Raw genomic sequence first — 10,934 nt, forward strand, 5'->3', positions numbered from 1 at the left:
AACAATTGCACTCCTGAAAAAAAGTGTAAGAAGTGACGAATAAGTACGACAAAAAAAAAAAAAACAAAACACAAAATCAATGTATCTTGATGTGTGTAGAAGAAAACTCGCCTTTGTGTTGTTTATTCACTTTTCACACTAACTTGTTCTCATCCTTACGGCGCTAGCAGTAACCTAGCAACCAATCCTCAATCCGTCCCAGGGGCAGACCTGGATGCCGGATCTAAAAACGATCGCCGCGGAACGTTCCCCAAACGTTCCCGGGGGAACGTTCGCTGATTGTTTCAGGGGAACGTTACCGGGTGGGAACCTTCAGAGTATCCCAACCATTATAGTCAGTTGCAATTTGTGGATTTAAATTAATGCTCTCCATCAAGTTATGTTCACTTCTCAGTTTCAACCAGCGCTTCAAACACTTTAGATGCCACAGAAAAAAAAAAACCTCATGACTATAAACTGTGAACCGTTCTGATTTATCTCAGGGCACAGTTACAAATTTGGTCACACTTGCCTTTGCCTTTTATTTCTAAAAATAAAAGTAAAAGTCTGTTATTGGGCTTCTCCAACAGGGGATAAAATGTACAATATGACCAAATCAACATAGATAATTTAAAAACTCATAATTGAAAACATGCTTTGTCAGCTGAGGCCTCACTCAAGATCAAATGTATATTTTTCCCTCCAAGACAAATACAAATTCTTCATAAAAAAAAAAAACATGCATTGGTTTAAAGCCCGGGGCTTTAAACCACGGATTTAAAACGGCAACAACATTCAGTTTGAAGCTTTAGAGCCTAAAGTCACATTGGAATCAACATTTTAAAAAATCATAACCAGGCAAAAAAATCATAACCAGACATTTTAGGAAATGTTAAGATATTGATGCTGCATGTGACAGATAACTGCAGCTCATCAGATAAAGTTATTACGTTTACTTTTTTTTACTATTACGTTTGGGGAACGTTCCGCGGCGAACGTTCAGCGAACGTTCAGCGAAGGTTCCCCGGGAACGCTCAGAATGGTTCACAATGTATAGTCATTAATTTAAATCCACAAATTGCAACTGATTATACTTGTTGGGATCATGGATGTATTCTAAGACATCATTTAATATAATAATATATCCATGCTTGGCGCCCACAGAAATGTTTTTTCCCGTTACGTTTATTTCCAACACAGAGGCCGCACACTGGTACTCATAATAGTACTAATACCACCAAAGATACCACACATAGACTGTATATAAAAAGATACTCCACCGAAAATACACGGTAGTAATAGTACTGAATTGCAAACGTTTAGTATAGTTAGTATATATACAGTCAGGAAAAAATGTACTTAAAGTATTCAATAGAAGAAAAAGTATTAAATGCAGAAAAATGGTCCCTGTGAGTGTTATAATGTACAGATGTCATTAGATGAATGTTACTCATGCATTCATGTAAAAGCAGGATTTTACTGCAACTGATCATTGAGCTGCTGATTATTTTTAATTACCTGATTGATTTTTTTGGTTTGTGAAAAATTCAGTGAAATAGTGAAATAGTGAAAAAAGCCATCACAGCCCAGAGTGTTTTGTCTAATGTTGAGGAAAAGAAAACTCCGAGTCTAGTTCCAAGTTTGCTGTGGTGGTGCAAGTTTATTGGAGTTCCAGGTCATGGTGAGCCTACCGACACAGAGTGGGTCTGGTATCAGGAACTGCTCTAGAATGCAGGGCCAGTGAACAGATATACCCTGTCCCCAGGTGTGGTCACAGACAGTTCATGAATGGATCGTATAGTGGATGTGTATTGATTAGTCATGAGCAACAGGTAACTGTCTTACAGGAGGGTGAACTCAGTAGGGGGGCAGGGATGGCTCCCAGACAAGGTCAGAGACAAAGAAACAAAAGGACAAAGGCTTGACACTCAGGTAGTATGATCAAGGCTCTGGTCAGCAGGGGAGGGTAGACAAAGGAGTATGATAAGGAGACTCTGACCAGCAGGGGAGGGGAAATGGGAGGGAGCGACATTTGGTTGGAATTGCCCCAGACGTGTAATGGCAAATGTCCCTTCCAAGAAAATGTATGTTGCATATGTAGATTTTCTTCTTCACTAACCAATAGTCCAAAACCTCTAAATTATTACAAATGATTAATAATTCATGATAATTATTCAAATAAGAAAAAGGGAAAGCAGAAAATCTTCCCTTTTGTGAAGCTGGAACCATGAAATGTTTGCTGTCTTTGCATTGAAAAATTACTTGAATGATGATCAGAATAGTCAGAATGTCAATTAATTTCCTGTCAATCAACTAATTAATCAACTAATCATTTCAGCTTGTTTGTGTAATGTTGGGAAGTTTGACTTATAACAGAACATCATATTTTATAAATTCATCTGTATGTTTTGTTTCTAAAAATCTTAATTTATAAAGTAACTAATAACTAAAGCTGTCAAATGTAAATAATAATATTTCCCTCTGATATGTAGTGGAATAAAAGCAGAAAGGGATATGAAAAGAAAATTTAAGTAAGTAAATATGAGTAAATGTACTCAGTTATATTTCACCAGGTAAAAGAGCAACACACACTGAACAAGATAGTTTCAGGGTCACGAATTTGGAAAAAAGCAAGTTACCGTGTCATTATTTTGTGGATCAGGGTATCAGTATAATATCTAGTGGGTACCTGTAGTACAAGACAAAAGAATCGGGCACAAGATGGCTCAGTGTTGTTTTTCTAAGAGAGACTTAATTGTAATATACAAAAATGAGTTAGGAAATTTTAAAGCAAAAAGGATGTAGTACGACTCATTTTCAATATATTTTTAATGTTTGTTTGTTTTTTTCCTTCTACATTATATTTGTTGCTGGGGAACATTAGAGCCAAATACATGGGAGACAACATGTACAAAAGTACAGTACTTATATACATATATAGCAAATATCTCACTAATAATGTGTCCATAAAAGAAAGATAATATAGGACCTAGCTTTCTGATAAACTTAATTTGGATGGCATCATGGTGGGTAGGAGCATATATATATATGTTAAAACAGGCCATAATAAGAGTATAAGGTTTCTTAAGGAGCTGATGAAATATTTTTTCTTTACTGGGGATTACAAATACAAAGGATAGGAGCAATTTACAGATGCAGGAAAGTGTCTTCTCCGTCTTTGCAGATTGATGTTATAGTTGCAAATTTCTGGTTTGTGCCTGGGCCATCGTCCACTGACTCTGTAACCTGTACTATTCTCTTGCCACCAGCAGAGTGCAGCACAATACTGGAAGCCTCACGAGTAATTGCCCCTATTCCAGTTTCTTTGCAACGTTGCTCAGTCTGGTAATGGACACAAAACTGAGCCACTTGCTTTCCCTTGTTATCCCTTTGTTAACAATTTACAATGAGAACAGCACACAAATGTTGTGTAGCCATTTTGTTTAACTCTGTTACGTAATTTAATCAACAGGAACAAAAGGAGGAATACAATCCATCCGTGCCACAAAATGTTAGGGACTGTTAAAATAAAACTTGACACTAACATTTATCAATTGTGAGGTTAACATAATTGTTTTATGTTAAGTCAACAATTTTACATTTTTTAAGTTGATACAGCCTAATTGGTTCAAGGCCAATTAACAACACACACATTGTGCACTTCGCTCATTTCTTTGAAAGCTGAATGAGCTAAAAGAAATATTGTAAATATTGTAAAAATTCACTAAATGTTTTGTATGTGGATATAATGAAATGAATGATTTGTGATTAGAGATAACACAACACTTGACTTATTTTAGGCTAATATCAAGGGGGCATACAACTCATCACCCCTCCCTCCCCTGTGAAAATCTGACCACAACCTGGTTTATCACTTGCCTGTGCACAAACCTACAGTAATGAGACAATGGTCTGATGAGTCTAATGAGGCACTGAAGGACTGTTTTAACTCAACCAACTGGGATGTTCTCTGTCAGCCTCACAGCGAGGACATTAACAGCCTCTTACACTGCGTCACAGACTACATCAGCTTCTTCTAGCTAAAAGCCCTGGTTAATGCAGATCTACAGGCTCTGCTGAATGAGAGGTTTACATGATCATTTGAAATTAAGTCCCCTATAGGCTCCTATAATGACTTCATGGATTGTGCAGTTAAAGGAGAACCCAGCCCTTTTTAAGAACTCACATTTCTTATTCCTGTGCCCTAGAAAAGTTTGGTCAGTTTTTGTGAACATGCAGCCCTCTCCTCTAAAGTTAGAGGGAGAACCAAAGGGAGAACCTTAAAACGTACAATGTCACCCCAGTGTGCTCTACAACAATGGATGGGGTTCTGACGCTGTGAGGCCATAAAATGTTTGGGTAATGTCTTCCACCAAAAGGAGCATTTCAAATCTTAAACTTTATATATCCAATTTAAAATCTGGACAAGACCTGTTTGGGGGTATACTTCACAGCTACTGTAGATTATGGGGTTAGCAATGTAACTTATTTACCCCAGTGGCTCAAAGTAATTTTGGCTATATAACTTCAGTAGCCTGACCAATGTAAGCAAGCCTTTGACTTTTTTAGACTCACATTTGTAAGCAAGTCCATGCTTCCAGGGTGTTTTTTTATGCTGTTAGTTCATCATTTGCACTCATTAGCTCTAAATGAAGACAACAACAAAGGAAAAACACCCTTGTTGTGGACACTGGGGCATTGTTTGTCTCTTCTCACTGTAAAATCATCAGTATTTTAGAAGAATAAAAGCATAACCAAACACAATAAATACAGGAAATGTTCTTATTCAGCCACATATTAGCTGGAAAACTGTTACCTTCATCTCTGACACAGATCCTAACTTTTAGTTTACCTGAAAGTTAACTTAAAGTTTTGTGTGCATGTCGTTTCAAAGAAACTTATAATTTGAGTGGGCGAACTGGGATTTACAGTGTATACAAGCATTAAAGCATGTGTCAGCAGTGCATATGTACAGTGTAATTGTTTCAGCAGAAATCTTCAGGTAAAACAGAGTCTACCCGGTAACGCTCCCAGTTGTGATGTACAAAAACGGAAAATGACTAACTGCATATATTTATGTTTGAGTGTGGTGTAAATAAATCCTGCTAAACACCAAAGAAAGGTGGCCTTAAATATTCCAAACAAACATCCACCCACATATGACTTTTTGGCATATGGTGTGTGGGTGATAGAAAACATCTAATTAAGACAGCATTATGAAACCTTATACAGCAGTTGGTATGAGGAGCTGTTTTAATTCAACATGAACAGGTTTCCCATCACTAATCAATGAGCGAACGTGAACTATATCTAGCCATCGCAAGCACGCAGAGGTTATGTGTATTAGACAAACAATACGGGTAGTGTCATGTACTGTCTGTCGAATACTTTCCACAAAACCACATTTAACAGGCTGACTTTTAGCAGAGTGAATGCAGTTCATTGTATTTGAAGTTGTCCATAGATAATTAAGTGTCTTTTACTGGGGGAAAATGAGGAAATTAATTTCCTTAGTAATTTGCAACAGGTTTCTAGGACGGAGTCGGAGAAGCAGGCAGATAATTAAAAAGGCCAAAATTTCCTGACGCAAATAGGTCTTTTTCACAGCAGGCATTTTGACTTATCTTAGTGGGAAAAGCACAGCTGTTACTAATGACATTAACAATGGCACAGCTCCATTCAAGAGTCCAATAAGCCATGACGGTGTGACAGTGAGGCTCCGTGAACAATACCAGGACCCTGAAACTGAAGCAGCTAATGGCATTCAGACCTGTTAATTTAATTATGGACACCTGCGCCCTTTCATACTGTGACACGCTGAAATGTCTTGTGTGAAAAGGACCTATAGAAGTATTAGAAGTACCAGTACGCTCAAAGAGCTACCATTTAGGCTTGTGGGAAAGTAGCCAGCCCTTAAAACATGTGTTCCTTCTTCTATGAGACCAAAGAAGAAGAAAAATAATCGTATTGTGTATAAAGTATTCCTATTGTTAACAAAAAAAACGTCTAATAATATTCAACAACAGCCTTTTTTTTGCCACGACAAAATGCTGATGAGATGAAATCAATCAAAGAGACTAAATCTCCTCATAATGTTGCTTTAAAACAGGAGCCAGGAAATAAATATTCAATTTTCAGCACAATCTCTTTATAAAAAAAAACATTTTTGGACTAATTAAATTCTTTCTTCAAACAATCATCTTCATCCTATCCTCCTTTACCGCATTTCCCCCTGTATTTCACACAAATCTTCTTTTCTGTAGCGTCTGTAGTGTCCATGATGGTGGTTTGCTCAGCGAGGACACTAACAAGGCTGATGCAACAGCATCGAGCAGCTGGGCTCGATGTGATGAGTTTCTAGAGTCAGTGTTAACCTGTGTTTTACAATGTCAAGCGTTTCCTCACCTCTCACCCTTTTTAGCTCACTGCCCTGAGAGGGGTAAGGCTATAAGCCAGAGAGCATTATACTTCAAACTCATTAAGTATTTATATTCCAAGCACAGAAGCCCTCTTGAAATACCCCATCCGAATGACAGGCATTTTCACAAACACAATTATGCTTGTTTGAGCTGTGTCAAGTGCTTTATGAAATGAGGTGGCCAAGAAGTCTGAGGAGCAGCCTTGGATAGCACGATAAAACGCTACATCTTGCTCTGCCCTCCCTGATGAGGCCATCGCCTCGTCAAGCAAGATTTATGACTAAAAACACACACAGCGAGTCACTTAAATGACGAATTGGGGTTAAAGAAGAGAACACGTCTACATCCTGCCTTAATGAGACCTGTAGATTAAAAGTCACGTACTGGGAATGTTTTAAAAATGAACCTTGAGAGCAGCAAAAATATTTTCTCGCAAACGGAACAAGCTGGACTGTGCAACGGCAGATAAACCTTCCTCTGAATGAATTTCTTCTCATCCCTTCCATCCCTACCAGCTACCAAACAGGGGATGTTTAAGTCATGCAGCTGATGTTGAAATACATCAAATTTTTATTGTCTGTTATCCTCTGCTGTCTGCCGGGACTACCAAATTGCAAAGTTGTGTAGTGCAGGTTACTGCAGATTGTCTTCATTTTTGGGGGCATTTTCTGAAGTCAGAGAAAATTTTTGCATCTTACAAATATTGATTGTCATGTGCTGCTTTGTTCCTTTGGGTTCAGAGACTGTGCAGTATGCCTGCATCAGAGACAAGTTATTATCATATATTACATCAGTTCCTTTACCTGTGAGTGGCAGCTCAGCAGGCACCTGTTTATTATGGCTTTGGTGTAGCCTACAAGTGAGGATGAGGATATCTGTCAAAATGATACAACACCTGGCAGTGTTTGGATCCTGTGAGTTACACTTCACCAGTTTAGGAAAGGTCAGGAAGAACTGATGAGAAACCTCCTCGAAACAGTATTAATATTATACCTAAATTTAACAGCCATCTCTATGGACATCTGTATGTGGAACAAAACAAAAGCAATAAAGCCGACGAGAGAGTCTTCTCATTTCTCCCGTTCTTATTCCTTTGATGGGCTGTATGACCATCAGTTTTGTCGTTATAATTATTGTTGTTATTATTATCATTATTATTATTGTTGTTGTTATTTTGTCCCCCTCCTGTGTGCCTTTCTTCCTCTACAACCACTCCTGAAGCAGTACTATTTGAAGGCAGCCTCTATGGGACTCCTCTGAGCATAATGAGGAGTGCACATCAGGCTCATGTAGAGAGTGATCCCCTGTGCACTGCTGGGACTGTATAGCGAGAAAAAACATGAAATAACAGCTCAGCTCTTCCTCTCTACCTCTCCTCCTTCCTTCCTTCCCTCCTTCCTCCCCCCTCATCTTTTCTTCCTCTGCTCTGCTGCTTAATAAGGCGACCAGCTCATCATAGGATGTCTCTTTGTTGTTGCTCTCACTTTTACACCACATAAGACAGATTTCATGATCACAGGGTCTCTTTTTTTACTTTCATTTCTTCCCAGTAAAACAGAGAACGAGGAAAGTCCTCGTGCAAATGACTAATGCCAGTTTGCCTCCTCACAGCGATCCACGCGGCTCTCTTCCGTCACGGAGCTTTATTGAAATACCATAACTGTGTAAGGCTCGGTCACATCTTAATTCAGCTGCCTCTCGGGGATCTGAGGTGGGGGCAGTCACTACTAGTGGAGTGATAGCGCAGTCAGCAGATTTAACAACAACTGCAGTATCTTTTAGTTTCTCTGTGTAGAGAGAAGGAGAGTATTTGTGTCGATGGACATGGGAAAACGAGAGAGAAGAGAGATGGAAAAAGATATTAAAATGAGTGGTATACAGTCCTCTCTACGGTGCAGTATGAACAATTTTCTCCATATTTAGACGCATTTAGTTGCTGAATCTTTGCAAACGAGGTTATTTTGTCCACCCACACAAAGAAAACATGCAAAATCTGACCATAAAAAAACACACCTGGTGTGATTTAGTTTTCCATCATCTGCTCTCCTTGAGAGGCACCAAAGCTGTGCACACTGATTTGCAATTCAAAAGTAATTTAACCACCCTCATTTTTACAAGTCAATTTCTTCTTTTTTTTTCTCCTTCTTTTTACAAGAGAATATAACTTTCAGATTTAGACACACATTAGTGTATATCACCGTGTGGGGTAATTTGTGCAAGCAAAACAGCAAATATTTCTCAGGGATTTAAAGGGCTAGTCCATAACTGTATTTATGAATTATAATTATAATTCTATTATAACTTGTATTCATTCTTTTGATAGAGTGGATGGCTCTGCAGATTCTGAACCTTTTTTTCACCATAGATGATGAAAAACCTTTTGAAATTTGCTTCGTATCTCCACTTGATCTGAGTCACAGAGGCGCTCAAAGCTGAGAGGATTTCTCCTCACCCCCAGCTTGATTACTACTCATCTAACTTTATCTGCTGTGAACTGTGTGCTTTATTGCATTTAAGCACTCTGACACTGAAGAATTTCTGCAATAGTAAATACTGCTGTTTTCTAATCTGAGGAAGAGATCATATTAAACTTCATTAGCTGAATTGGTGAGTTTCTCTTATCTATTAACCCCTCTCTTCCCGTCTCCCCTCCCATGGTAATTGAAAGAGCAGATGTAATAAGGTAATTGCCTCATCACTCAGCCTGCTCAGCCCCTCTACATGTAAATGTCCCATTTCCACAATGACTTTTGATTTTCACACTCCAACTTGAATTCAGATACGCTCATGGTCCCTTCAGACACCATTAGAGCACTCCAGGCTATTTCAACCTACTTCCCCATGTGCATCCCAAATAGATTAATAAAACTGTGACCACTTTCACAGCACATGAAAGGCATAAGAAGAGGTTGCTGGGTTGAAAGTGATCCTTAACGTGACTAAACGTATTACTGCCCCAGGTTAAGACACGGATATAAAGACTGCAGAGCCTGAGGATATTGAAACAACTGAAGCAATTAACCTCATTATTACAGCGCTTATTTAAATGTCTAAATTTATACCGTCAACAGGTTTATCCTTTAGAGTCGTAGGTCAGTTATTCTGTCCCTAAATGTTTCAACAGTCCTTCATTTATCCTTCCTTTATTTCAAAGAGTGCGTCAATGCAAAGAGTCATTTTACACAGTGTTATTTTGGTCACCAGTATGCCTCGGCTCAGCTCTAATATTTTTACATGGGTAAGGCAAATTAATTCCCGGAACATCCACAGCTTGATATTTCTTTTTATCTCCTAAGATCTGAATCGAGATGTATTCTGAGAAAATGTTTAAAGAATTTAGCTGAGCACCAACCACATTTATTTGATGCCCTATTTCTGATTAAATGAAAAGGCCGCTGATATTCCACGTTTTCTTACTGTCAACAAAAATCCCAAGATAAGACCAAAAGCAACAATGCATACAGTCTATTAATATTATCTGATTTCCCCTACCTGTCTGTGGCTCTTAGCCTTGAGCCCACTTGTTCACACTAAAGGTGTATATCTTAAAAACAAGTCAAAATATATACTTCCAACTAAAAAAAAAAAAAAAAAAAAAAAGGTTATATGATGCCCCAAAACAGCTGGGCGCTGTCGTTTTTAACAAAATATACTCAAATGGGAGGAACCAGCTTTCTGTTAAGAACTATTTTTAGGTGTGGATTAATACACATTTGTTGTACTACGAATTGATTCACAACAAACTACAATGCCCACGTTGATCGTTACAAAGGAACACGTTCGGTAGTGCATTGGTGTGGCTCAATGATGTCTTTTAAATAGTTTTTGGAAGATGAATTAGAATACACCACATCAGGCTTTGACCCTACAAGAAATACATCAATTCATTGTTGGTTTGGGACTATTTATTTAATTAGATGACAGTCAATATCACCAGCCAAATACTTTAAGGTAGAATTTGAATGTATAAAAAAAACCAAAAAAATTTATTATAGCACCACTCTCTCTTTGTTTGAGAAAGGCCAAATTTCCTTATTGCTTTTATCCTATCCTTAAAGTCAGTAAGTGTTTTTTGTTGAGTTTTTTGTTGTTGATCATGGTGTAAAAAGTTTAACTTATATAAGAAAACAACGTGTCTCCAAATTACTTGAATGTTCAAGACTGTAATCTTAAATGGTTCTTTTCAAACTTTACTGTCACTTTAACTGTATTCATGTGTGTCACTATTTTCTCAAGACTGATATATGTATTCAGTTTGACAAGGTTGTGAGAAGACTTAACTCTCAACAGCTTGCCATCCAAATCACTTGAGACGATCTTAAAATGAAGATAAATTACATTTACCGGTGTGTGTGTGTGTGTAAAAGTGGCAGAGTCCATTTTTTCATCCTATACATCATTTAGATACTGGTCTATTTCATAGACTGTTATAATTTATAAGATTGCAGTTGTAATAGGAGGGTTCACATTTTTTAGCTGAAGTGGGGAGAAAACAATGAAGAGATGCAGAGAAACAGGGTGAGCAGCTTTTGACAA

This window comes from Trachinotus anak, unplaced genomic scaffold (assembly GCF_046630095.1).
Source record: "Trachinotus anak isolate AG129_WGS33_773 ecotype Australia unplaced genomic scaffold, CSIRO_AGI_Tana_v1 ptg000007l, whole genome shotgun sequence".
Taxonomy (NCBI): Eukaryota; Metazoa; Chordata; class Actinopteri; order Carangiformes; family Carangidae; genus Trachinotus; species Trachinotus anak.